This window comes from Caretta caretta, chromosome 5 (genome assembly GCF_965140235.1).
Source record: "Caretta caretta isolate rCarCar2 chromosome 5, rCarCar1.hap1, whole genome shotgun sequence".
In the NCBI taxonomy this organism is placed as follows: domain Eukaryota; kingdom Metazoa; phylum Chordata; order Testudines; family Cheloniidae; genus Caretta; species Caretta caretta.
In genome coordinates this window covers 25,474,915-25,495,943 of record NC_134210.1, presented here as the reverse complement: position 1 = coordinate 25,495,943, position 21,029 = coordinate 25,474,915, and the positions used below count along the sequence as shown (strand labels likewise).

Sequence of the window (21,029 nt, the reverse complement as noted above, 5' to 3'; positions counted from 1 at the left end):
GAGTTTAAGTACTGTCTTTGAGTTGATAGTGTTATACCTTCTCTAAATTAATTAATTTTGTAAGAAATAGACAAGACAGAGAATCTTTTACATTTACATTAAGCCTTTCATGCAGAAGGACCTTGAAATGGCTAACAAACTATACATTGTACACATACCATACTTGAAAACTGTACATATGCCACCAGGGAAGCCCTGCATTTGGGAGAATCACTTGAGAGGAATGGGTGAAGCAGGGTTAGAAGGTAGAGTAGGAGGTCTGTCTTCTCTGTGAGTTCTGGGCCTATTTGAGGGCCCTCATATTTTACTGAAAATGTCTTCATGAACAAAGGTAAATTAAATAACATCCTGACAACAGGTTGGCTGTTGCCTCATGAAAATATGGTGCTATACAGGAAAAAAAAAGACAATATAAATACACAAAGATGTATTAAATATGTATTAGTGCCGGAAGACGACTAAGGTGAGTGAAACCTTTTGCTTTGATGTCTGAGCTTTGAGAGTTGCCGTAGTGGAGGGTAATTACGGTACAATAATTGAAATTGGAGTTGTGGTAACTGATAACTCTGTGACAGGTATTTAATAAGAAGCTGGACGTTTGGGGCTGTCAAATTTTACTGTTAAGCTCATGGTAACTAGGGTTATTTGCAAAAGTGGCTGAAAGTGTTTGAAGATGCAACATTAAATTTTACAATATGAAAAATCTGCAAGTACTTCAAAAAGCATAGTCAGTACAAAGATGGAAACTGGTAGTGAATGGAAAGAAGGTTTCCCCTTAGCGTCAGGTGCTAGTCCAGCTTCTGTTTTAACTTTTATTTAGCTCTTCTTTCAGGCATTGTGGTCTGGAGAAACAGGCACAGTGGTGGGAAGCAGGAAGTAATGACTTTTGATCCTGGCTCTGCTGATGATTTGGTGTGACCTTGGGCAAGTCACTTAACCATTCTGTCTCTGTTGCCTTAGCTGTAAAATTGGGATATCACTGTGTATTCATCTCACAAGGCTAATTTCTTACTGTCTTTACAGTGCTTTGACCATGTAAAGAGCTATATACAAAGTGGTGTTATTGAATACAATTTTATAATCTCATTACATACATTATTGTATCATATGTTTAACCATTTCTTGGAGCTGTGACAGTTTGGCAATGAAATGGCTGTTGAGGGTTGGCTGCCACTGAATAAGGGGATATATAGGGAAAGACTCTCCATACAAACAGAAAGGGAGGATTAGAGGATATAGGGAGCCTATGGTCACAGGGGAGATGGCAGGAGAGCACAAAGGAATTTACAGTGTGAATTGAGAGAAATTCAAGAGTTTCATAGGCCCTTTCTATACTCGCACTGTATGATCAGAAACCATGGTTAAGTATGTGCCTTGTTAGCAGGGTATTAAAACTGTTTTCTTGACTAAGGATGTTAATGTTCTATACAAAAAGAAAAGGAGTACTTGTGGCATCTTAGAGACTAACAAATTTATTTATATACACAGAGAACATGAAACAATGGGTGTTACCATACACACTGTAACAAGAGTGATCAGGTAAGGTGAGGTATTACCAGCGGGGGGGGGGAGGGAGAAAACCTTTTGGAGTGATAATCAAGGTGGGCCATTTCCAGCAGTTGACAAGAACATGTGAGGAACAGTAAGAGGGGGAAATAAACATGGGGAAATAGTTTTACTTTGTGTAATGACAAACTCCCAGTCTTTATTCAAGTCTAATTTAATGGTGTCCAGTTTGCAAATTAATCAATCTGTTTCAGATTTTCAAATGAATGTGTGGAGCTATAGTGGACCTATCTTTATGGAATTATCACAACAGTGTCTAGCTAACTGTTTCTAGTGGTTCTTAAGGTATTGAAACACCCAAATATTTGAGTACTGGTTCATTTATGTTTTAAGAGATGTGGACTGTTTAGATTTCATCTGCTTTGGGGATTTTAGTTATGGTTGATGCTTTATGTTAGATGTATTTGAAATAAGTTCAGCATTAATGACCCTTACTTGACCTTAACTGTAAGTACTAAATAAGATCTGACTAGAACCTAAACTTTCTGATGAAGGTCTTTCCACTGAGGTTTCAGAGTAACAGCCGTGCATTGATTTCAATTTAACATGACTAAGTAGAGCTCTAGAGAGTGTAATATAGACTAAATGAAGAAACTTCCCTTGGGAGACAAAAGTGCAAGACTGCAATAAAATGTTTGAATTCTCTTGGAATCTATTTGACTCCTTACTTGAGGCCAACAAACCACTCATTATGGTTCCCAATTCCTCCTTTGGAAGCAAGTTATTTTACTTCCTAAATTCTTGGACCATATTACAAAGATTGATGGGTTCTAATCATGGTGGAACTGGGATATACCCTGCAATTCACCTCTGTCCCCCCACCAACCCTTTTCAGGGTCCATTCTCACATGACCATACTCATTCAAGAAGTTCAATCTTTGTTATGGTTAGGGGCTATAGTAGAGGAACTATCTCTCAGCTTCACAACAAGGAATTCTATTCCCATTTTCTCATTCCAAAGACCAAGGGAGGTCTCAGATCTATTTTAGACCTGCAAAACCTCAACAGGTAGTTTCATGTGGGTACCCTAGCATCTGTTATCCCATCCCTAGATCCCGATCACTAGTTTGCTGCCCTCAACTTAAGGATGTCTGCTCAAGAGACTATGCTAGACTTGAGAATAGTGCTGCAGTCTTTGTTTAGGTAGCCTCTGATATTCGCTCCATCTGGAACTGCTTTGAGAGTCACCGATCTTGGAATGGACATGAGCAACACATCTCTAACAACAGTTCCCAAACAGATGTGACTTATTTTTTCTTCCAGGGGCTTTGTGTAGATGTTGAATAAGAGAATTCCTCTTACTGACTTTCCCCAGGTGAGGACTCCAGAGCTGGAACATCTGTTGCCTATCATTCTCCTCCAAGCTTGGTCTGGAGGAAGGATTTGAGCCAGCTCATTGCATTCCCACTAACCCCAGCAATGTCACAGGCAGTGGCAGATTAGCCACTGGGCCCATGCCCAGGGGGCCCAGCCAATTGGGGGCCTCAGAAAAATGGGTACCCCTGGACCCTGACCCCACTCTGCTTGCCAGCAGGTTCTCCTGCCAGTCTGGTCCGGCTCAGGGCCCCATAAAACCTCAATCTGCCTCTGCTCACAGGCCAACTAGCAGTATTTCATGTTCAAAGATATCAGGTGCTGTAGAGTGATCCATAGAACTAAATATATGAATGTTTGCCCCTTGTCCATCTGCGTGACAAGGGTTGCTTCTGTTCCAAATCCCAACCTGAAGACAATTAGGAAGGGTCAAGGATGTTTGCAGTGGATATGTTTAGTTGAAGCTAGCTGTAGCTCTTTATCTTGATCAGCTTGTTCAGAAGAGATTAAGATAACACTGGGTGGTATTAGGTGAGTAGGCAATTTCAGGCAATGGCTTGCTGACTATTGCATGTTTTATGTTGGGCCTGAAAGCAAACAGCACTATCCACAGTCAATTGTCCTGCTTGATGGGAGCCATCAAGATTCCAAACCACCATTAATAGCCCACACTTTGCATAATTACAATAGGCCCTCAGTTATATTTCATATTTCTAGTTTCAGATACAAGGATACATACATACAAATAGGATGACCACACTCAGATTATAAAAGCTTTGTAAGGATACCTTTCAAGAGACTTTTTGCATGCAGCATATTTGTTACATTATATTCACACTCATTAGCATTTTCATAATATCAGAGTGCAATGTCACACACACACTTACATAATGCTAGCAAGTGGAAGAACTGAAATGAGAAAATGGCCTCCTCATGGCTCCCAGCCCAACACGTATGCCTCTGGACTAAAAGGCATGGTGGCTACTGCTCTTGTCCCATCTGGAGCTCAAGCCAGGAGTATACTCATTGCAAATGGAAGGTAAGTGGGGCTGAGAGCATGCTCAGTGCAGATAGAATGCTTAGAGATACAAGCTTCTAAAAAGCTCTACTGAACATATGCAAATGGTGAGTATCAGAGACATAACTTGTTGAGATCAGGCTAAATTATATTATGCCTAGCAACAGGAACTTCTCTAAACTTAGGATTCTCTCTCCCCCGAATGTCAAGTTCTGCTACAAACCCGGGCAGCATTAGAACTCTCGAAAGAAATATACAGGGGAAAAGCAATATCCTTAACAAAACCATTTCCCCCCCAACCTCATGCTTGGAAATGGCTGAACCATTTTTGCTGAAACTTAGGACATGTCTACCCTACAAAATTATGTTGACCAAATTTGTCTGTATACAGCCACTACAGTTATTAAATCACCTGTGTGCACACACGTGGCTCATTGTGTCAGTGGTACTTGTCCTCACCAGGAGTGCTTGTATTGACTATTGTCAGTATGGGGCAGCATGGGATGGCTCCTAAAGGCCAGTAATAGTGGACATATGCAATGTAGTGTCTACACTGACAACCTAATTACATTGACCAGGACTCTATGCGGCTTGGGGAGGTGGTGTTACTAAATTGATGTAGAGAGGCGCTTATGACAACAGGAGCCAATTTCAGTGAAGACCCTTCCATAGCTAGGTTGATGCAAGGCAGCTTATGTCAACCTAACCATGTAGCATAGAGCAGGCCTTAAACCCAAATAATCTAATTTACGGGTAAAGCATGGGAAATTTCAGTTCAAACAATTAGTTTGGCAAAATAAGCTACTGAAAACAGGAGCTTAAGCGAATGTGTTAGGCAACTTTAACTATAGGTGTACTTGTAGCACCTTAGAGACTAATAAATTTATTTGGTGCCACAAGTACTCTTTTTGCAGATAGAGCCTAACATGGCTGCTACTCTGAAACTTACCTATAGGTGTTGCTTCTAGGAACACCTCTAATTAGCTGTCTCAGATCACTTCTTTACTTTCAGTGTCTCACCTTCTTAGTCACTTTCTTTGTAAAATGAGAATCTGAACCAAATTTCAGCAACTAATTAATGCACGTGGGATGATCTCCAGTGTGTACTTGGTTTGTATGTTGGGGTTTCAAGAAATTTGGGGACAATTGAATAGTGGAAAGCTTCTGTACCCCACTTCCCAATGCACATTTGCTGCTGCCTGAACAGTAACTTTGTGATATCAGAGATAATCAGCTACTGCCTCCAGTTTGTTCATATACGTTGGTAAATCACTATTGCCCAGGCTGTAATTGCAATGGCTACCTTGGATAACTGATTTACCGCAGACTAGCATACCACTTTTACAAAGAAAGGTCCTGGGAAGAGCAGTAACAAAATCAGAATAGGTTTTGATAAAGTTCTGTGCACCTTGGGGTTTCTCTTTTCAATTTGTTACTTTCCTAAGTTATTTTGTAACTTTCAAGGGTTACATGAAAATAAGATACAATATATCTGAAAAGGAGCTGTAATTTTGTTTATAGGCTTGTTACAAATTGGCGGGGATGTGCCTTTAAAATTACCTGCCTTTATTTACCTTAAAACAAAAAACAGGTCTCTACTCTTTTGTTACACAGTTAAACATCATTTAAAGTACAATTTAATTTGCATTTAAAAACAAATTGTTTTGAATTCAGTTTAATCAATATACTGATCAACATGGCACCGAGTGGTGAGACTGTCTCAAAGATAATAGCAATAAAATGTGCTGGAGATAAATGTGTAAGTGCTTTATTTAAATAGAAAAATATTTAACCTGTGCTATTTAAAAACTAAGGAAATTCACAAACAAACTTCATGTTAATTAAGGTTGCTCTTCTTAGTAAACTAAACCATAAAAAATTAGGAAATAAAGTTAGTGATTCCCAAGTTCAGTATGAATGTTGCAGTCGTAAATATAAAGGGAAGGGTAAACACCTTTAAATCCCTCCTGGCCAGAGGAAAAACCCTTTCACCTGTAAAGGGTTAAGAAGCTAAGATTACCTTGCTGGCACCTGACCAAAATGACCAATGAGGAGACAGATACTTTCAAAGCTGCAGGGGGGGGGGGGGGGAGTAAAGAATCAGGGAACATCAAGCAGCGAACCCTGGATAGCACCTACTGCTTCTCAAAGGCATCCAAGGAGGCAGTGGACACTGCCTAGAGGCATAACTGAGCAAGGGACTGGAAATAAACCCTACAGTGACAGAGTGCTCCTCATCCAGCTTCCTCCTCTTGGTGTGATGGATGGCTGTCTTGGTGAGAACCAGAAGAAGGCTGATGAGGTCTTGCAACTTTGTGGGGCCACAGATGGAGTGTGTAGATCAGGAGGTGCGGAGAGAAGTGCAGCTAGAACCTCAGTAGGAGATTCTGTGATGAGAGGCAGCTCCTGGTGCACATCTCCCTACAGTGCATCAGATTGGAGCCCCTCTTCCAGCTCCTCGAGAAAGGACAGGTGTTGGGGGAATTCATGAACCATGCTAGGCACACACCATGCCAACTAATATTCCTAGTGGGCCCTGGGACCAGAGTGGAGTACAAACTGTCCCATCAGGGATCCTCACATCACAGCAAGGCCCACCACTGGATGGGACACAAGGACGAGGAAGTGGATAGTCTGTATACACTTGTGCTTCATATGTTCTCTGGGCACTGTTTGGAGGCAGACTGACCTGGAAGGTGCGAAGTGAAGGAGGCAGGAGATGTAGGAAGAGAAAGGATAATCTCCTGGTTAATACAGTTGAATGCTGCCTTGGAGAACTGGATTCTATCCCTGCCTCTGCCATAGAGTTCATAGGTGAAGCTGGGCTAATCTCTTAAAGCAAACTTCACTTCTGCCTATAATTAAATACTATACATAACACATGTGCACAGGGGCAGAATTAAAGTTGATTGGCCAATGTTCATTCTGGTATTTTCAGGACTTTGCAACTTTTTAATCCTTAACTTTGCATTTTCTAATGTTCCATGGTTTAGTTTATAATGAGAGCAACTTTAACTAATGTTAAATGAAGTTTTTGTTCGTGAATTTTCTTTGGTTTGCTACAGAAAAGCATAGAGAAGTGTTCAGAAAAGAAACCTGCATATTTATCAAAGCAAGTTTTTTTAAAATATCTAAAATTTGTTGTTAGAGTTCCAGTCTTCTTTGGGTGGTGGTCGTTATTAGCTGGCTCTGTACACTCACCATATACATAGGATATCCAACTGGAGAGCTTTGAAGCAGTGTAAAAGTAAAATAGTCTTCTGAACAATCCTGCATTTAACAACCTCATGATACCGAAATATAAATTAACACTTTTCATCCTTAATTACTGTCAAAAGCTTTGTTGTTCTTGGATTGGATTTCTGTATCTCTTCATACTGGTTTGTCGTGGGGATGGAAACATTTCAGAAGCTAGAGAAATTCAGTTTGGCCAGTATCCCAAATCTTGATTCTTGTCTGAAATTACTCCCATTTCTTTTGTGGGATTGAATTTTCTAGCACTCCTTGGTTTTAGACAGACTAGATGAATGTATTTCTTATAATTTACAAGATGCCACTGTGATGGGGTTGGGACTCACCACCGCAGCGCCTCCTGTTCATCCTTGGGAATTAGCTCCATTCATGCCGAGTACCCTCTGCCGGTGGTGTCCTGTCCATCTCTCGCCCTAGATTAGCGTCTCAATGTGCGTTGCTCCCAGCTTGCGGTGTCCTTTTCAGGATACTGCCCTCTGGCAGTGCTCACTGGTCTGGTCTCATCCTCTTCTGGGGCTTTGGTGTTATCAGCAGTCCTCCTCTTTGCCCCAGCCACAATGGCTAACCACACCCCAAAGTCTAACCCCTTTTGGCAGGGGTCTGGTGCAGTCCATGATGGCCACTCCAAACAGCCAGATGGAAGTGCAAGGGGGAAAGTGGAGGGACCCAGGCCCACTCTCTACTCTGGGTCCCCAACCAGGGACCCTTTGGTGGCAGCCTTCCTGCCTGCCCTCCTGCTCTCCCTTTGTCCATCTCTCCCCCTGGGCCATTTCCCCTCAGCTCCTCGGGGCCCCAGGTTTCACCACCCCTTTCTGGGGCTGGTCTCAGACACTCCCCTTTCTGCCTTAGGGGGCAGCGCCCCCCTAAGTGGCTCTCTTTGTGGCAGTGGAAACACTGCGTGTCTTCCCTTGGCCACAGCCCTACCACAGCCTGTTTGGGCCCTAGCCCTTCCCTCTGGGCTGGCCCAGGCCTTGGGAGCCCTGCAGGGGCACTCCCTCCTGAGGTGCCCCATCTCTCCACAGACCCAACAAGCTTAGGGCCCCCCCTGTTACCCTCACAGGGGGCACCTTGTCTGGGTGGGGCCACTCTGCCCCCTCCCAGTGGGGACACTCTCTCCTGAAGTGTCCCAGTTGCCCACAGGTGAAACAGTTCTTGAGCCCAGGCCCTGGCCTCCCACCCTTGGTGCCTGGTCTCTTATAGGGCCTGGGTGCCCACCCCAGCAGCAACCAGAGCAAGCCTCTCTGCTGCTTGGCAAGTTGGGCCGCCCAGGCCCTCCAATAAAAGTCCAACTTCTCCATCATTTTCTCCTTTCTCTGATCTGGGCAACTGTCTCACAGTGCATGCCCTGCCCCTTGTATCAGGGGCAGACCACTAGTGCCTGCCTTTTCCACCACTTGTGACAGGGTTGGGACTCACCACTGCAGCACCTCCTGCTCTGGTCTCACCCCCTTCCAGGGGTTTGGTGTTATCAGAAGTCCTTCTTGTCGCCCCAGCCACAATGGCCAACCACACCCCAGAGTCTAACCCCTTTTGGCAGGGGTCTGGTGCAGTCCATGATGGCCACTCCAAATGGCCAGGTGGAAGTGCAAGTGGGGGACCCAGGCCTGCCCTCTACTCTGGGTCTCAACCTAGGGACCCTTTGGCGGCAGCCTTCCTGCCTGCCCTCCTTCTCTCCCTTTGTCCATCTCTCTCCCTGGGCCATTTCCCTTTTGGCCCCCTTGCACCAGCTAGGTCCTTTTTCTCAGGGCCCACAGCCCAACAGGTACCAGGTGGGAGTTCCCTCCTGCTCCCGCTGCACTGTCCCTGGTGCTAGTCTCCTCATGCAGGAGATAGATCTTCACCCTCTGAAAGACTGCCTGTTCCCTTCCTGGGCAGCCTTTATATAGGGCCTACCCTAGCCCTGATTGGCTGGCTGTAATACTGGCCCTGATTGGCTCTCTAACAGGCCCTCCCTGATTGGCAGCTACCTTGTGCATCCGCTCTGGCCTGTTGCAGTCCAATCTGGCATGGGGGTGGGGCACCGCCCCAGCAGAGCTACTGATATACATGGTACATTACAGACAAGAAGACAAGCTCCATGTTCCAAGGTATTTACAATCTCATTCACAGAGATAACATCTAAAGAAATGGCAACCGACCTGGGGAAGTGGGGAAAAGGAAGCCATTATAATTTGCCATTTGGCTTCATGGGCCTTCAGATATTCATTGCTTCAGTAATACTTGTTTCACTTACTGCTTCATTTTTTTTCATTAGAGCCCTGAAGTATATGATCATTTCAAATCTGAGAGTGAATTATAAAATTATTAGCCAAGGGTGTTCTTTGCAATACATTTTGCAAAAGAGTTCTGCTAGTATAAGCCAATGAGACACCATAGAACTGGTTTTATAGTCTGCCAATTAATTCCAAGGAACATATCTGGGCTGCTGAATCTTGTTTTCAGCCATTCTTCCTGCAAAGCACCTGTGGTGGGTGGAGGCTTCTTTTTAAATTTCTTTCTGTGTCATCTTCTTCCAGTTGGCTAAAGCTCAAATAAGTAGGCAGGCCCTTTTTACTTTTGAACATTAAAGCAGCTGAAAGGCACATAGACATAAAATAATTTTAGGGCCCCCTTGTTGACAAGCATTCCTTTAACATTCATTAGATGCAGACTCGTGGTCCCCTTTTCGCCTACTGTCATGCTCTCTTCTTAGGATGGCATTATGCACCTTATAAATGGCTCACATGCGTGCCATTAACTTAAGTGTACTGTGGGTGCCAAGCAACAAGTGGGCTTGAGAAGCAATCTGAATAATGTTGTGTGCCATCTTATCTCTAGAAAATTTCTCCTCTGAATTAACAGTATATTCTGCCTCATTTTTGATGTCACATTTTGACACATATTTCAAAAAACTCGGGGTGAAATTCTGCCTCATTGAAGTCAGTGGAGACTGGATTTCACCCTCATTGTCTAAGTAGTTCATAATTCTCATGTTCCCTGGGAATACTGGCTTTAGGAGAATTATGAAGTCCACATGGGCTATCAAAATCTAACAGAAAAGTATGAATTGCCAGCTGAAGAGATCAAGCTTTTGATAAGTTAAAACTTTGTAATTGGGAATCATTCCTCATTAACTATCATCCCTGACAACACAACATGGTATTCCTAATTCAGCACATATCCTCTATTAGACACAACACTACATACCCTAAAACATCAGCTAATACAGATAAAGCTTTCTGGATCAGCTGTCATGCATTCTCTGGCTATTTCTGTGGGCACACACTTCATATTCACTCTCCAAAATATACTGATCACATTTCACATGTACTGTAGCTCTAGTTGTTGTTTACAATAAGTCATTCCCCCCTCTAGGGGCACCAAAACAGAACTGTGTGTAAATATTCACACTCAAAGCCTCAGCAGCAGTTTTGGGGTGTTTTGCTGATTTCACTAGAAATAAGGTTGCTTCATAGCAGAAGGCACTACATGAGGCCTAAGGCTTATGGACCAATGGAAGATTTCTTCCCCCCTCCCCCCCCCACATACTTCTGTGAGCCATGCATCACTAGATCCTAATATTTTGGATGGCTATTAGTGTCCCTTGGTTTTATAATCAGCCAGCAGTCTGCTCTGGGTTTCCTGGAATGGAGCTAGATAGTGGAGTGCGCTACACTGTTATAATGTAGCCTCAATAAACAGAGAAAATGAATATACAGTTATTTGCTCATCTTAAATCCCAACTAGGGATGTTATTACAAGTTATATGTATATCTAGCATTTTGAGTAATCCTTGTTACTGCCAAGAAAACACCTTAATCTGGATTACTACATGAGCAGTGGGGAAGAACATCAAAGTGAAAAATGAAGGGAACCTGTAGGATTCAGTTGGCAAGAAGTTTCACTCCTGTTATGAAAATAAAATGCAGAGAAATTTAACATGTCAGGTAATCAGTGACAGTGTTTTGAGCATTTACGAGACAATCTACATGGAGTGAGGAGTAATAAAATAGTAGAAAAGAGCTACTTGAACAATTTCCCAAATGAACTAGCGACTCCAGTACAGAAGGGATACACAAGGCCCAATCTGTCACTTTAGCACCACATAAGCTTGTAGGGCCAAATCCTGGTCATGCTGAAGTCATGTGGCAAACCTCCCATTGATTTAATTGAGACCAAGACTTGGCGATTAATGTGGGTCTTGAGGTAAAGCTTAAGTAATGTATTAGGCCTTGTCTTTCTACACTATGGTGAATTTCAACCTTGAAGTAGTATATTAACTACAGTAGCTATTAATCAGTGCCTGAAGACATTTCTGTTTCTGCAAAAATACGCTTCTTGGCTATGGCTACAGCCCTTAGCATAAATTATATGGTACATCATTGATCATATTTCTCCTTCCCAGAATATTGTTGCATTTCTGAGTATAGCTCCTAATAAGGTCTGTATTTTTAAATCTCTAGTTGAAGATTAAAGCACTTTATATCTTCAAAGAGAATTACAAAAAATAACCAAACTATGAACTCCCCAAAGCAGGAATCATGCCTTCCATGTTTAGTACCTGGCACATTGTGTAAACTACTGTAAATAAATATATAATAGCTAAGTGCTTAAATCTGGGCAGAGGGGGAACATATTGGAGGTTCTCACTGATTTTCATTTTTAATCTACAAGATTAGAAAATAGCATTACGTAAATGATTTTTATGGTGGGCCATCCCAAAATCTTGACATCACATGTGGCTGTGGATGCTGTAGCAACTGCAGCTGTGTTGTCAAGGCAACAGCCTTGTGCTCAGCAGGCAAAACCAATGAGGATTAAGCATTGCTATATTCTAGCTAAGCCTCTGTGACCTTATCAGAGAGCAACAAGATCTGTCTGTTCTTTACCGTGCAGGTGTCCGTTTAGTAGGGAGGGAGATATGCACAGATATACTCTCACAAAGTACCTGATTTAAATGTCAGACCTGGACTATTCAAACAAGTGAATGCATTTTCTAGTTAGATGGATTAAAGGGCTCAATTTTTGTAAGTAACTTTTGTTTTTTAAATGCTACTGTATTACCATTATGGAAGAAACCAGAGAGAAGTGAAATGTACAGGACCCTGTACAATGGAATTTGTTTAGAACTTTGGTATGTAAGTGAAATATTTTTCTGGGATAATTTTGTATTTAAGCCAAACTCAGACAAGTAAGTGTCTCATTGCACAAAATAATATTAATTTGTTAGTTTGCATAGCAAGAAACAATGCTGATAGGCAGAACATGAAATGCAGTAGAGTTGATTATCACTGCTTTTTAGCATGGTACCCTTTTAATTCTTAAGAGTTAATTGGAACAGACAAAATACTGAAGTAAGTTTGTGTAGCAACATAGGTATATCTTAGTTCATTTCAGTATTTACAGATCTATATTTCTAGTAAGAAGAATTAAAATACAAGTGGAATCAATGGGGAGAGGACAGAAATGCTGAATGTTTTTTCTGCAAGGTGGGTGAGGTAGAAGGAGGGGAAAGTTTGGATAAAGTGCCGCCAACACTTTAGTATTGTCTCAATTTCTCTTCACAGTGTTTTATTTTTGTTTCTAAGGCACAATAAAAAGCTCCTTTTTGGTTGAAGTTTCAGAATGCTGAACAACTGAATTTTACTTTGTTGGAGTCTCTGTAGTTGATTATGGTTTCTTGTTGTGCTTTACTGTAAGTCACAACGCTAAAGATTATTTAGGTTCTTTACATATTACTCTCTAGGTGATATGTGTTAACGTAGACTCATTCATACTAGCAGTTTTACCCATCTTATTTCAATCTCTCATGTATTCTAAAATGCCTCTTCCCTCAGCAGGCATCAGTAACAAGTTATCTGTAGGTTTGCCAAGTGTACTTTTATTGGTTATGTGATACGCTAACAATCCTATCCTTTTGATATTATCATGTGTCTGATGTAGATGGTGGGAAAACGAACATGCGATCCAGCCTCATAACTGATTGTGGCAATAACATCATGTGATTTCCCTTCTAGGTATTTTTTCCCCCTTCACTGAGTTTAATTTAAATTTGCACTAGCCAAACTTATCTTGGATAATTCTTTCTTTTTTAAATCTTATTTTTTGATGGATTTTTGGCAAGTTTTGATGCTTCTGTTCTTGCATTTCATATGTTGTCTTTTGCAGTGACTACAATGCTTTTCTTTTGCTGCCCTTTTCACATTTGACTGTCTTGTAAAAATAGCTTATTTAGTTACATCAAGATTCTGATTATCATATATACCAGGCATGACCAAACTTACTGATCCTCCGAGCTGCTTACAACTATCTTAAGAAGTTTGAGAGCTGGGGTGCACCTGCTGGAGCTCGGGGCTTCAGCTCTGCTCCTGCTGAAGCCCCAAGCCCTGGCAGGTGCACCCCATGTGGCTGAATCACCAAGACTCCCCCTCCCCCACTGGAAAGAAGCCCTTACCCCATCACCCCGCTGAAAGGCAGAGGTCCTGAGCTTTCTCCCCACCCCCATCTGGTAGGTGGAGAATGCGGGGACGAGGCTCCATGACCCCCATTTTAAAGGTAAAAGAGCTGCATGTGGCTCATGACCCACGATTTGATCACCCCTGAAATATACTGTACTGGACCAAAATGAGAAGTCTTTACTATGCAGTGCTATTTTTGACAATTGCTTGAAATTTAAAATTGAAATTCCGGTTTCACAAATTGATTTCTAAGGCAGTTGCCATCATCATAGATAACATTTCAAACCCTTGGGGAAAGATACCAAAGGTGAAAGTGGTTGGGAGATTTTAGGCCACTTAAGTGACTAAGGAACAGTGTCCCCAAAAGGACATCAATGTCCCTAATCTCTTTAAAGTGTAGGGATGTTAAGCTTCAAGAGGTGAGAACCTATGTAATGCTGAACATCATCTAAGTATCACAGCTGTTGAACTCCATAAATCTGTGGATTAAGTCCTTGAGAAAAGTCCAGTATGATCTGAGTATACTTAGAAGCACAGATGCTCTGAGATTCCAAATGAATGGGTCAAGAAATGTGATGTCCTTTCCTTATTTCCTTTAGCCAGTTTTATTTTCAATTTTTAATTTTCTCTTATTTTCAAATCACTCTCATATCAGCCATGTGATGTATACAGAATTAAAAGAGAGGAAAGTAACGTAATTAATGCTAATCTACATGGATTTATGGAAAAACAATCCTGACAAAATAACTTTCTTTTTTTATGAGATTACAAGTTTGATTTGTAAAAGTAATAGTGCTGATGTAACATACGTAGACTTCTGTAAGGTTGTTATGGTACTGCATCACATTTTGATTTAAAAAAAACCTAGAACAATATGAAATTAATATGACACATTAAATGGATTAAAAGATGGCTCACTGATAGGTCTCAAAATGTAATTGTAAACAGGGAATCATTATGGAGTGGGTGTGTTTCCAGTGAGATTCCACAAGGATCAGTTCTTGGTCCTATTCTATTCAACATTTTTATTGATGACCTGGAAGAATATATAAAATCATCACTGATAGTTTGCAGATGACACACAAATTGGGGGGAGCAGCAAATAGTGAAAAGGACATGGCACTGATACCAAATGATTCAGAAAGCTCTGTATGCAGGGCACAAGCTAACTATGCATTTTCATATATTTTTAATATGTATATATCTAGGAACAAACCATGCTTACAGGACAGTGACTCAAAGAAATTTGGGGTTCATGGTGGATACTCTGTTGGACATAACCTCCCATGTGATGCTGTAGCCAAAAGCCTAATGTGATCCTGGGATGCATGGACAGGTGAATTTTGAGTAGGAATTTTACCTCTCTATTTAGCACTGGTGCAAATACTGCTGGAATAGTCTGTCCAGTTGTGGCATGCTCAGAAAGGTGTTGATAAATTGGAGGGTGTTTAGAGAAGAGCCGCAAGAATGACTGAAGGATTAGAAAACATGCCTTTATAGTGAAAGACTCAAGGAGCTCACTCTATTTAGCTTAACACAGAGAAAGTTAAGGGGTGACTTGATTTACAGTTTACAAGGACCTACATGAGAAACAAATGGGCTCTTCAATCTAGCAGGGAAAAGTATATGATCCAGTGGCTGAAAGATGAAGCTAAACATATTCAGACTGAGAAGAATTTGTACATTTTTAACAGTGAGAGTAATTAACCATTGGAACACCTTATAAAGGGTCGTGATGGATTCTCCATCATTGCAATTTGTAAATGAAGCTTGTATGTTTTTCTAAAAGATATGCTGTAGGAATAATTTTAGGGAAGTTCTATGGCCTGTGTTATACAGGAGGTCCGACTAGATGGGCGCCATGGTTCCCTTCTGGCCTTGGAATCTATGATTTTATCCTCTCTTGCTGCTATTAGTTCCCACTGCCTTTGGTTGTTTTAGAAGCAGTGTTACCAGCCAGGACAGACAAGAGGCACAGCTTTCAGCAGGGTGGATTTTTCTACCTTTTTTTTTCTTCTTTTCTTTCCTCCTTATATCTATCTTTCTCCCTATTTTTGGTATACATATTTTTGTATCTGTATTTGTATTCTCTGTATCCTTTTTGCTCCTTTTTTTTTTAATCCAGCAGTTTTGTCTTTTTCTTAAGTAGCCTTGATTCAATAAGCAACTCGATTTTGATTTTATTTTGAATGTGAAGCTCACTGGTATGTATGAGCTTGCTCAAGCCATGAAATCTTTCAGGGGGGAGGTTAAATAGTATTTCTTCCTTTCGCATCTTTTCCCAAATAGCTTTTATGGCTATGGTTCACAATTACAAAAGTCTTTCATCAAGGACACTTAATTTAGTGAGTCAAAATCAGAACTGAGACTAATTAAGCCTAATCTGCCTACTTTTATGCCAATGTAAATCAGGAGTAGTCAGTGGAAGTAAAGTGCTGTAAAAACAGTGCAAGTGGAATCAGAATTGAACAGAAACAAGTCTAAATGAGCCTGATTTTCCCCTCCGCCCCCCCCCCCCCCGCTTTCCACCTTGTGTACACATTTACATTTGTGCTGGAAATGGCCCACCTTGATTATCATGCACATTGTAGGGAGAGTGGTCACTTTGGATAAGCTATTACCAGCAGGAGAGTGAGTTTGTGTGTGTGGTTTTTGGAGGGGGGTGAGGGAGTGAGAGAACCTGGATTTGTGCAGGAAATGGCCCACCTTGATTATCATACACATTGTGAAGAGAAAAGGAGTACTTGTGGCACCTTAGAGACTAGCATTTGGAAAGGAAGATGATGTCTGTCTGTATCTGTACACGTTTTTTCATGCAGTTGATAGATTTCCACTCCATACGGCTAAATGCAGTGCCTTGCATAATGACAGGTTTCAGAGTAACAGCCGTGTTAGTCCGTATTCGCAAAAAGAAAAGGAGTACTTGTGGCACCTGGTGCCACAAGTACTCCTTTTCTTTTTGCGAATACGGACTAACACGGCTGTTACTCTGAAACCTGTCATTATGCAAGGCACTGCATTTAGCCGTATGGAGTGGAAATCTATCAACTGCATGAAAAAACGTGTACAGATACAGACAGACATCATCTTCCTTTCCAAATGTTAGTCTCTAAGGTGCCACAAGTACTCCTTTTCTTTTTGCGAATACAGACTAACATGGCTGTTACTCTGAAACCTGTCATTGTGAAGAGAGTTGTCACTTTGGATGGGCTATTACCAGCAGGAGAGTGAGTTTGTGGCAGGGGGGTGGGGGTGGGGGGGTGTGAGAAAACCTGGATTTGTGCTGGAAATGGCCCAACTTGATGATCACTTTAGATAAGCTATTACCAGCAGGACAGTGGGGTGGGAGGAGGTATTGTTTCATGATCTCTGTGTGTATATAATGTCTGCTGCAGTTTCCACAGTATGCATCCGATGAAGTGAGCTGTGGCTCACGAAAGCTCATGCTCAAATAAATTGGTTAGTCTCTAAGGTGCCACAAGTACTCCTTTTTCTGTTTGCGAATACAGACTAACAGGGCTGTTACTCTGAAATTTACATCTGTATAAAACTTTGCCAAATCAGGATGGTAGTACTTTGAATAGAGTTTGAATAGGTGTTAATGACTATACAAGATGCAAGTCAATGAACAACCAGGCCCTGTGTATTGGTGTAACTTAAATGGTGAGAGGCCAGCATTTAAGAGAAGCCTGTAGCTTGAAAAGCAACTAACAGGAGTGTACAAGAATCTGTAAGTTAAAGTAGACTTCTACCTACTTTAATTTACTTATGGTTATGTCTTCTTCTAATTCCGTCTCATATAAATTACATCAATTTAGATTTCCTTATACTCACTTCCATGTATTGTGACTAGATAGCAAGTGAAAAATCAGGACGGGGGGGGAATAAGTGTCTGTATAAGACAAAGCCCTGAATATCTGGACTGTCCCTATAAAAATCGGGATATCTGGTCACCCTACTTCTATGTCAGTAAGTAGTTTAAGGGTCTCTGAGCAAAAGGACATCTCACAACACATTACACATCACCTGAATTTGGCACCCCTTTCAGTTCTATTTGCATAGACTCATAAGCAAAACTGTGCTCTGAATTTTTTGCTTTGCAAATTAACTTTAGAGTTATATTTTGGTTTACCTGTTTCTCATAAGGGCATTTTGGTAACTAAACTTTGCTCTGTGAACAAGGATTGAGCTTTGTGGCAAATAGATTCCACAGGTTTGTGTGTCTTCTCTAGCCACAAGACTTGGAATTTTTGGTGGCTAGAACCCTATCAATCTTTATAGCTGTCATGTATTTATATAGGACCACAAGTGCACATAATCGTGTTTTTATTAATTATATAACAACACGGTCACTAATCTATTTTATATGGAAGGCAGATATACAGTGATGTGCAGCAGTACAAAACACTAAAAGTACCTTTAGCCAAAAGCCTCTGTTTTCTGCAAATTACACAAAACATTTTATTTTTCTGTCATGAAACACATGGCTATTTAGTTTACTTTGAATTTTGAAAAGTGTATTTACATCTAAGTTTTTCATATTCTTTAGCATCCTCTTCTGTGCATATTTTATGCTTATTTGACCCTTTAATGTTGTTAATATTAATTTTTTTAAAAAAAACCACAGCACTGTGGTTTGAGTTTATTTTTAAAAAGGTAGAAAAGAATCTGTGCATATGTAGTTTTTATACAAATGTATATAATTTGCAAATCTATCCTTGATTTACCCACAAATTTAAATATATTAGCTGTGACACTAGAAGCTAAACTTGCAATTACAAGGCTGTAGCAAAATGTTATAGAGAGCCCATCTCTTTCCTAAATTCAAATGTTTTTGCAGAAGCAGTAAGTAATCAAATGTTAGGTTTATTTTACTATAAAGCTTTCTGTGGCTTAGTTGGTCATTAAACTATCGCTCACCCTTCTGGAAACAGCTGCCTTTGAACTATTTGTTTATGAGCCTTGTTCTCCTTCTTAAAATCAGATCAAACTCTGACATGCAGCAGCTGCTGCTGCTGCTAAGTATGCAAGGTTCTTAGAGTAGATTGTGTGTCAGCTTCAACTGGACTGAGAAGTTAAAGGGTTGCTTGTCTTTCTGGCAAAGAGAACCTTGAACAACCTGACTGACTGTAGCTGAAAAATCCTTACTCAAACTCTCTCCTCCCCAGTCATTACAGTCCTCTAAACCAGGGCTTCTCACCCTTTTTCTTTCTGAGGCCCCCTGACATGCTATAAAAACTGCATGGCCCACAGCAACTGTTTTTTTGCATATCCAGAAGCGTTAAAGCAGTGTTAAATTGATAGTTAAACACTTAAACACACAAACATATATAATGTAAAGTAGAAAAGGATAATATAGGTACAAAAATAAATATTATGTTCAAATATTAATATGCCTGAGCTCTGCCGCCCAGGGCTGAAGCCAAAACCTGCGCCCTCCCTTGCAGGACTCCCTGTCGCATGGGGCCCCAGGCAGTTGCCCTGTTTGCTGTCTCCTAAGGCCAGCGCTGCTGAAGCCAATAGCTTTCAGCATATCATGCAGGAAAATTAACATGCTCTCTGCTCTATTTTTTAAAAAATAATTTTAAAAAAATTGTCCAAATAGCATGAGGTGAAATGACTTTTTTTTTGGGGGGGGGGGGGTATGGTCTCTAGCTTATTTTGGCAGACCCACTGAAATATGGGGTGGGGAGGGGTGTAGAACAACACCTCTAAATAGAGCAGTAACAGACCATTCTGCTTGAGGCTCCCACCTGTAACACCGACAGACCCCGGTTGTCGGCAGGCAGGATCAAACCAGGGATCTCTAGAGCTTAGTGCATGAGCCAAAAGCCAGCTGGCTATTAGCTAAGGCTGTAGAGTAGACTCATTTTTGTGTCTCTTTAAGTGGTCTCAGTGCCACTAGATGGGCCAGAACACCAGACCCAGAAGGCATATGGGTTACATACCTGCTTGTAAGGCATCATTTCAGTAGGCCCATTCCCCTCCCCTGTCACTGGCAGATCAGTTTTGCCCATCCCTTTTCTTCCTCCCCACCACAATTCTCTTTGCTTTATTTCTACTCAGTCACATCTGGCCACCCTTTTCTCTGGCAATTCAGTAACTGCTGTGTCCTCAGGCTGTTCAGCCTCATAGACTTTAAGGTCAGAAAGAAACATCATGATCATTAGTCTGACCTCTTCCACATTGCAGGCCACAGAACCTCACCCACCCCTGAAATAGACCCTGAACCTCTGGCTGAGTTACTGAAGTCCTCAAATCATGGTTTAAAGATTAAAGTTACAGAGAATTCACCATTTACACTAGTTTAAACTTGCAAGTGACTCATGCCCATGCTGCAGAGGAAGCCCCCCACCCCATCACCACCACCACCCAAAAAAACAAAAAACACCAATGCAGGATCTCTGCCAATTTGACTCAGCCTGCCTCCAGCCTCTGCAGTTCTGCTTGTTAAAAGGCAAGAAACCTGACACTTGCCCAGATACAACTTTTCCCAGGCTTCTTGGCATTAGGACTTTTCCCATCCTGCCTCTGGCTGTAAATAGCAAGGGTGTTTGTTTCAGGACTGAGATGATTTGGCGCAGTAACACATGGAAGCTTGTCCAACACCTACCAGCTCAGTCCCTCACTTTTATAAAATCTAATTTTCAAATATTTAAAGGAAGTGTTTTAAGGAACCTCATTACACAGTGAAAAATTAACTCTCTTGTCAGACATCATGCCCCTTTCTTAGAAAGCAGCTTGTTGATGAAAACGCTCTCTATGTAACAGTGGTAGGTTTTTTTAAGCATGTACATACTCCACATACTAAAAGGGTACCAACGTGGCATTTGTTGGACTATGGGCAGTTACTCAAGAGCTGTATATCATCCTAACTTTGGTAATTAATACAGTTATAAATTTTGTTTTTTATTGTTTAAAGATCCCTGCATAAAGATTGAACTTTCTTCTAAACCTTTGGGAGGGTACCACAGCTGGCCTGACCATGAGGCGAACTGAGGCGGCCTCCTCAGGTGCCAGACTGTGTGTGTGTTGTGGGGGGACGCCACTAGGACCCAGAGTGTAGAAAATTGTGTCTGCTGCTGGTGCATATGTATTCTCTCTGCTCTAGATGCACAGAGATGGTGGAGTGCTGTGCTGAAGGAAGGAGAGCACAAGAGACATAACAGGCAGGCAGGAGAAAAGGTGAGAGGGAATAGCAGAAAGCAGCAGGAGCTGCAGGGACAGAGAGGAGGAGGAGGAGGAGCCTCTTATGTACCTCTCTAGAACCCCCAGGAGCCTGGACTGATTAACACCAGCTTCTCAGGGAGCTTCCTGTTTCCTGCTGCTTCCCTGAACCCCCTTGAGGAGAGCAGGCAGTCAGCTGAAGTAGTAGGAGCCAGTTATGCCTTTAAGACTCTGATATCTTCCCTCACTCAGTCCCTGCTATCAGCCTGCTTATT

General features: G+C 41.6%; 1 protein-coding gene across 7 annotated transcripts in view; it reads left to right on the top strand.

Annotated features, from left to right (window-relative positions):
* Positions 1-21,029, top strand: part of PRLR (prolactin receptor) — a 322,433-nt gene that overhangs the window by 71,974 nt on the left and 229,430 nt on the right. For 2 of the 7 annotated variants that reach the window (XM_048850343.2, XM_048850338.2), the window contains exon 1: positions 11,986-12,156. The exons of 3 other annotated variants lie outside the window; for them this stretch is intronic. The gene's annotated coding sequence lies outside the window, so the exon portion shown is untranslated. Of the gene's footprint in view, positions 1-11,985; positions 12,157-12,234; positions 12,264-14,795; positions 14,924-21,029 lie in introns of those variants that run through there. 2 more of the 7 variants (XM_075128423.1, XM_075128424.1) reach the window with 2 other exon arrangements.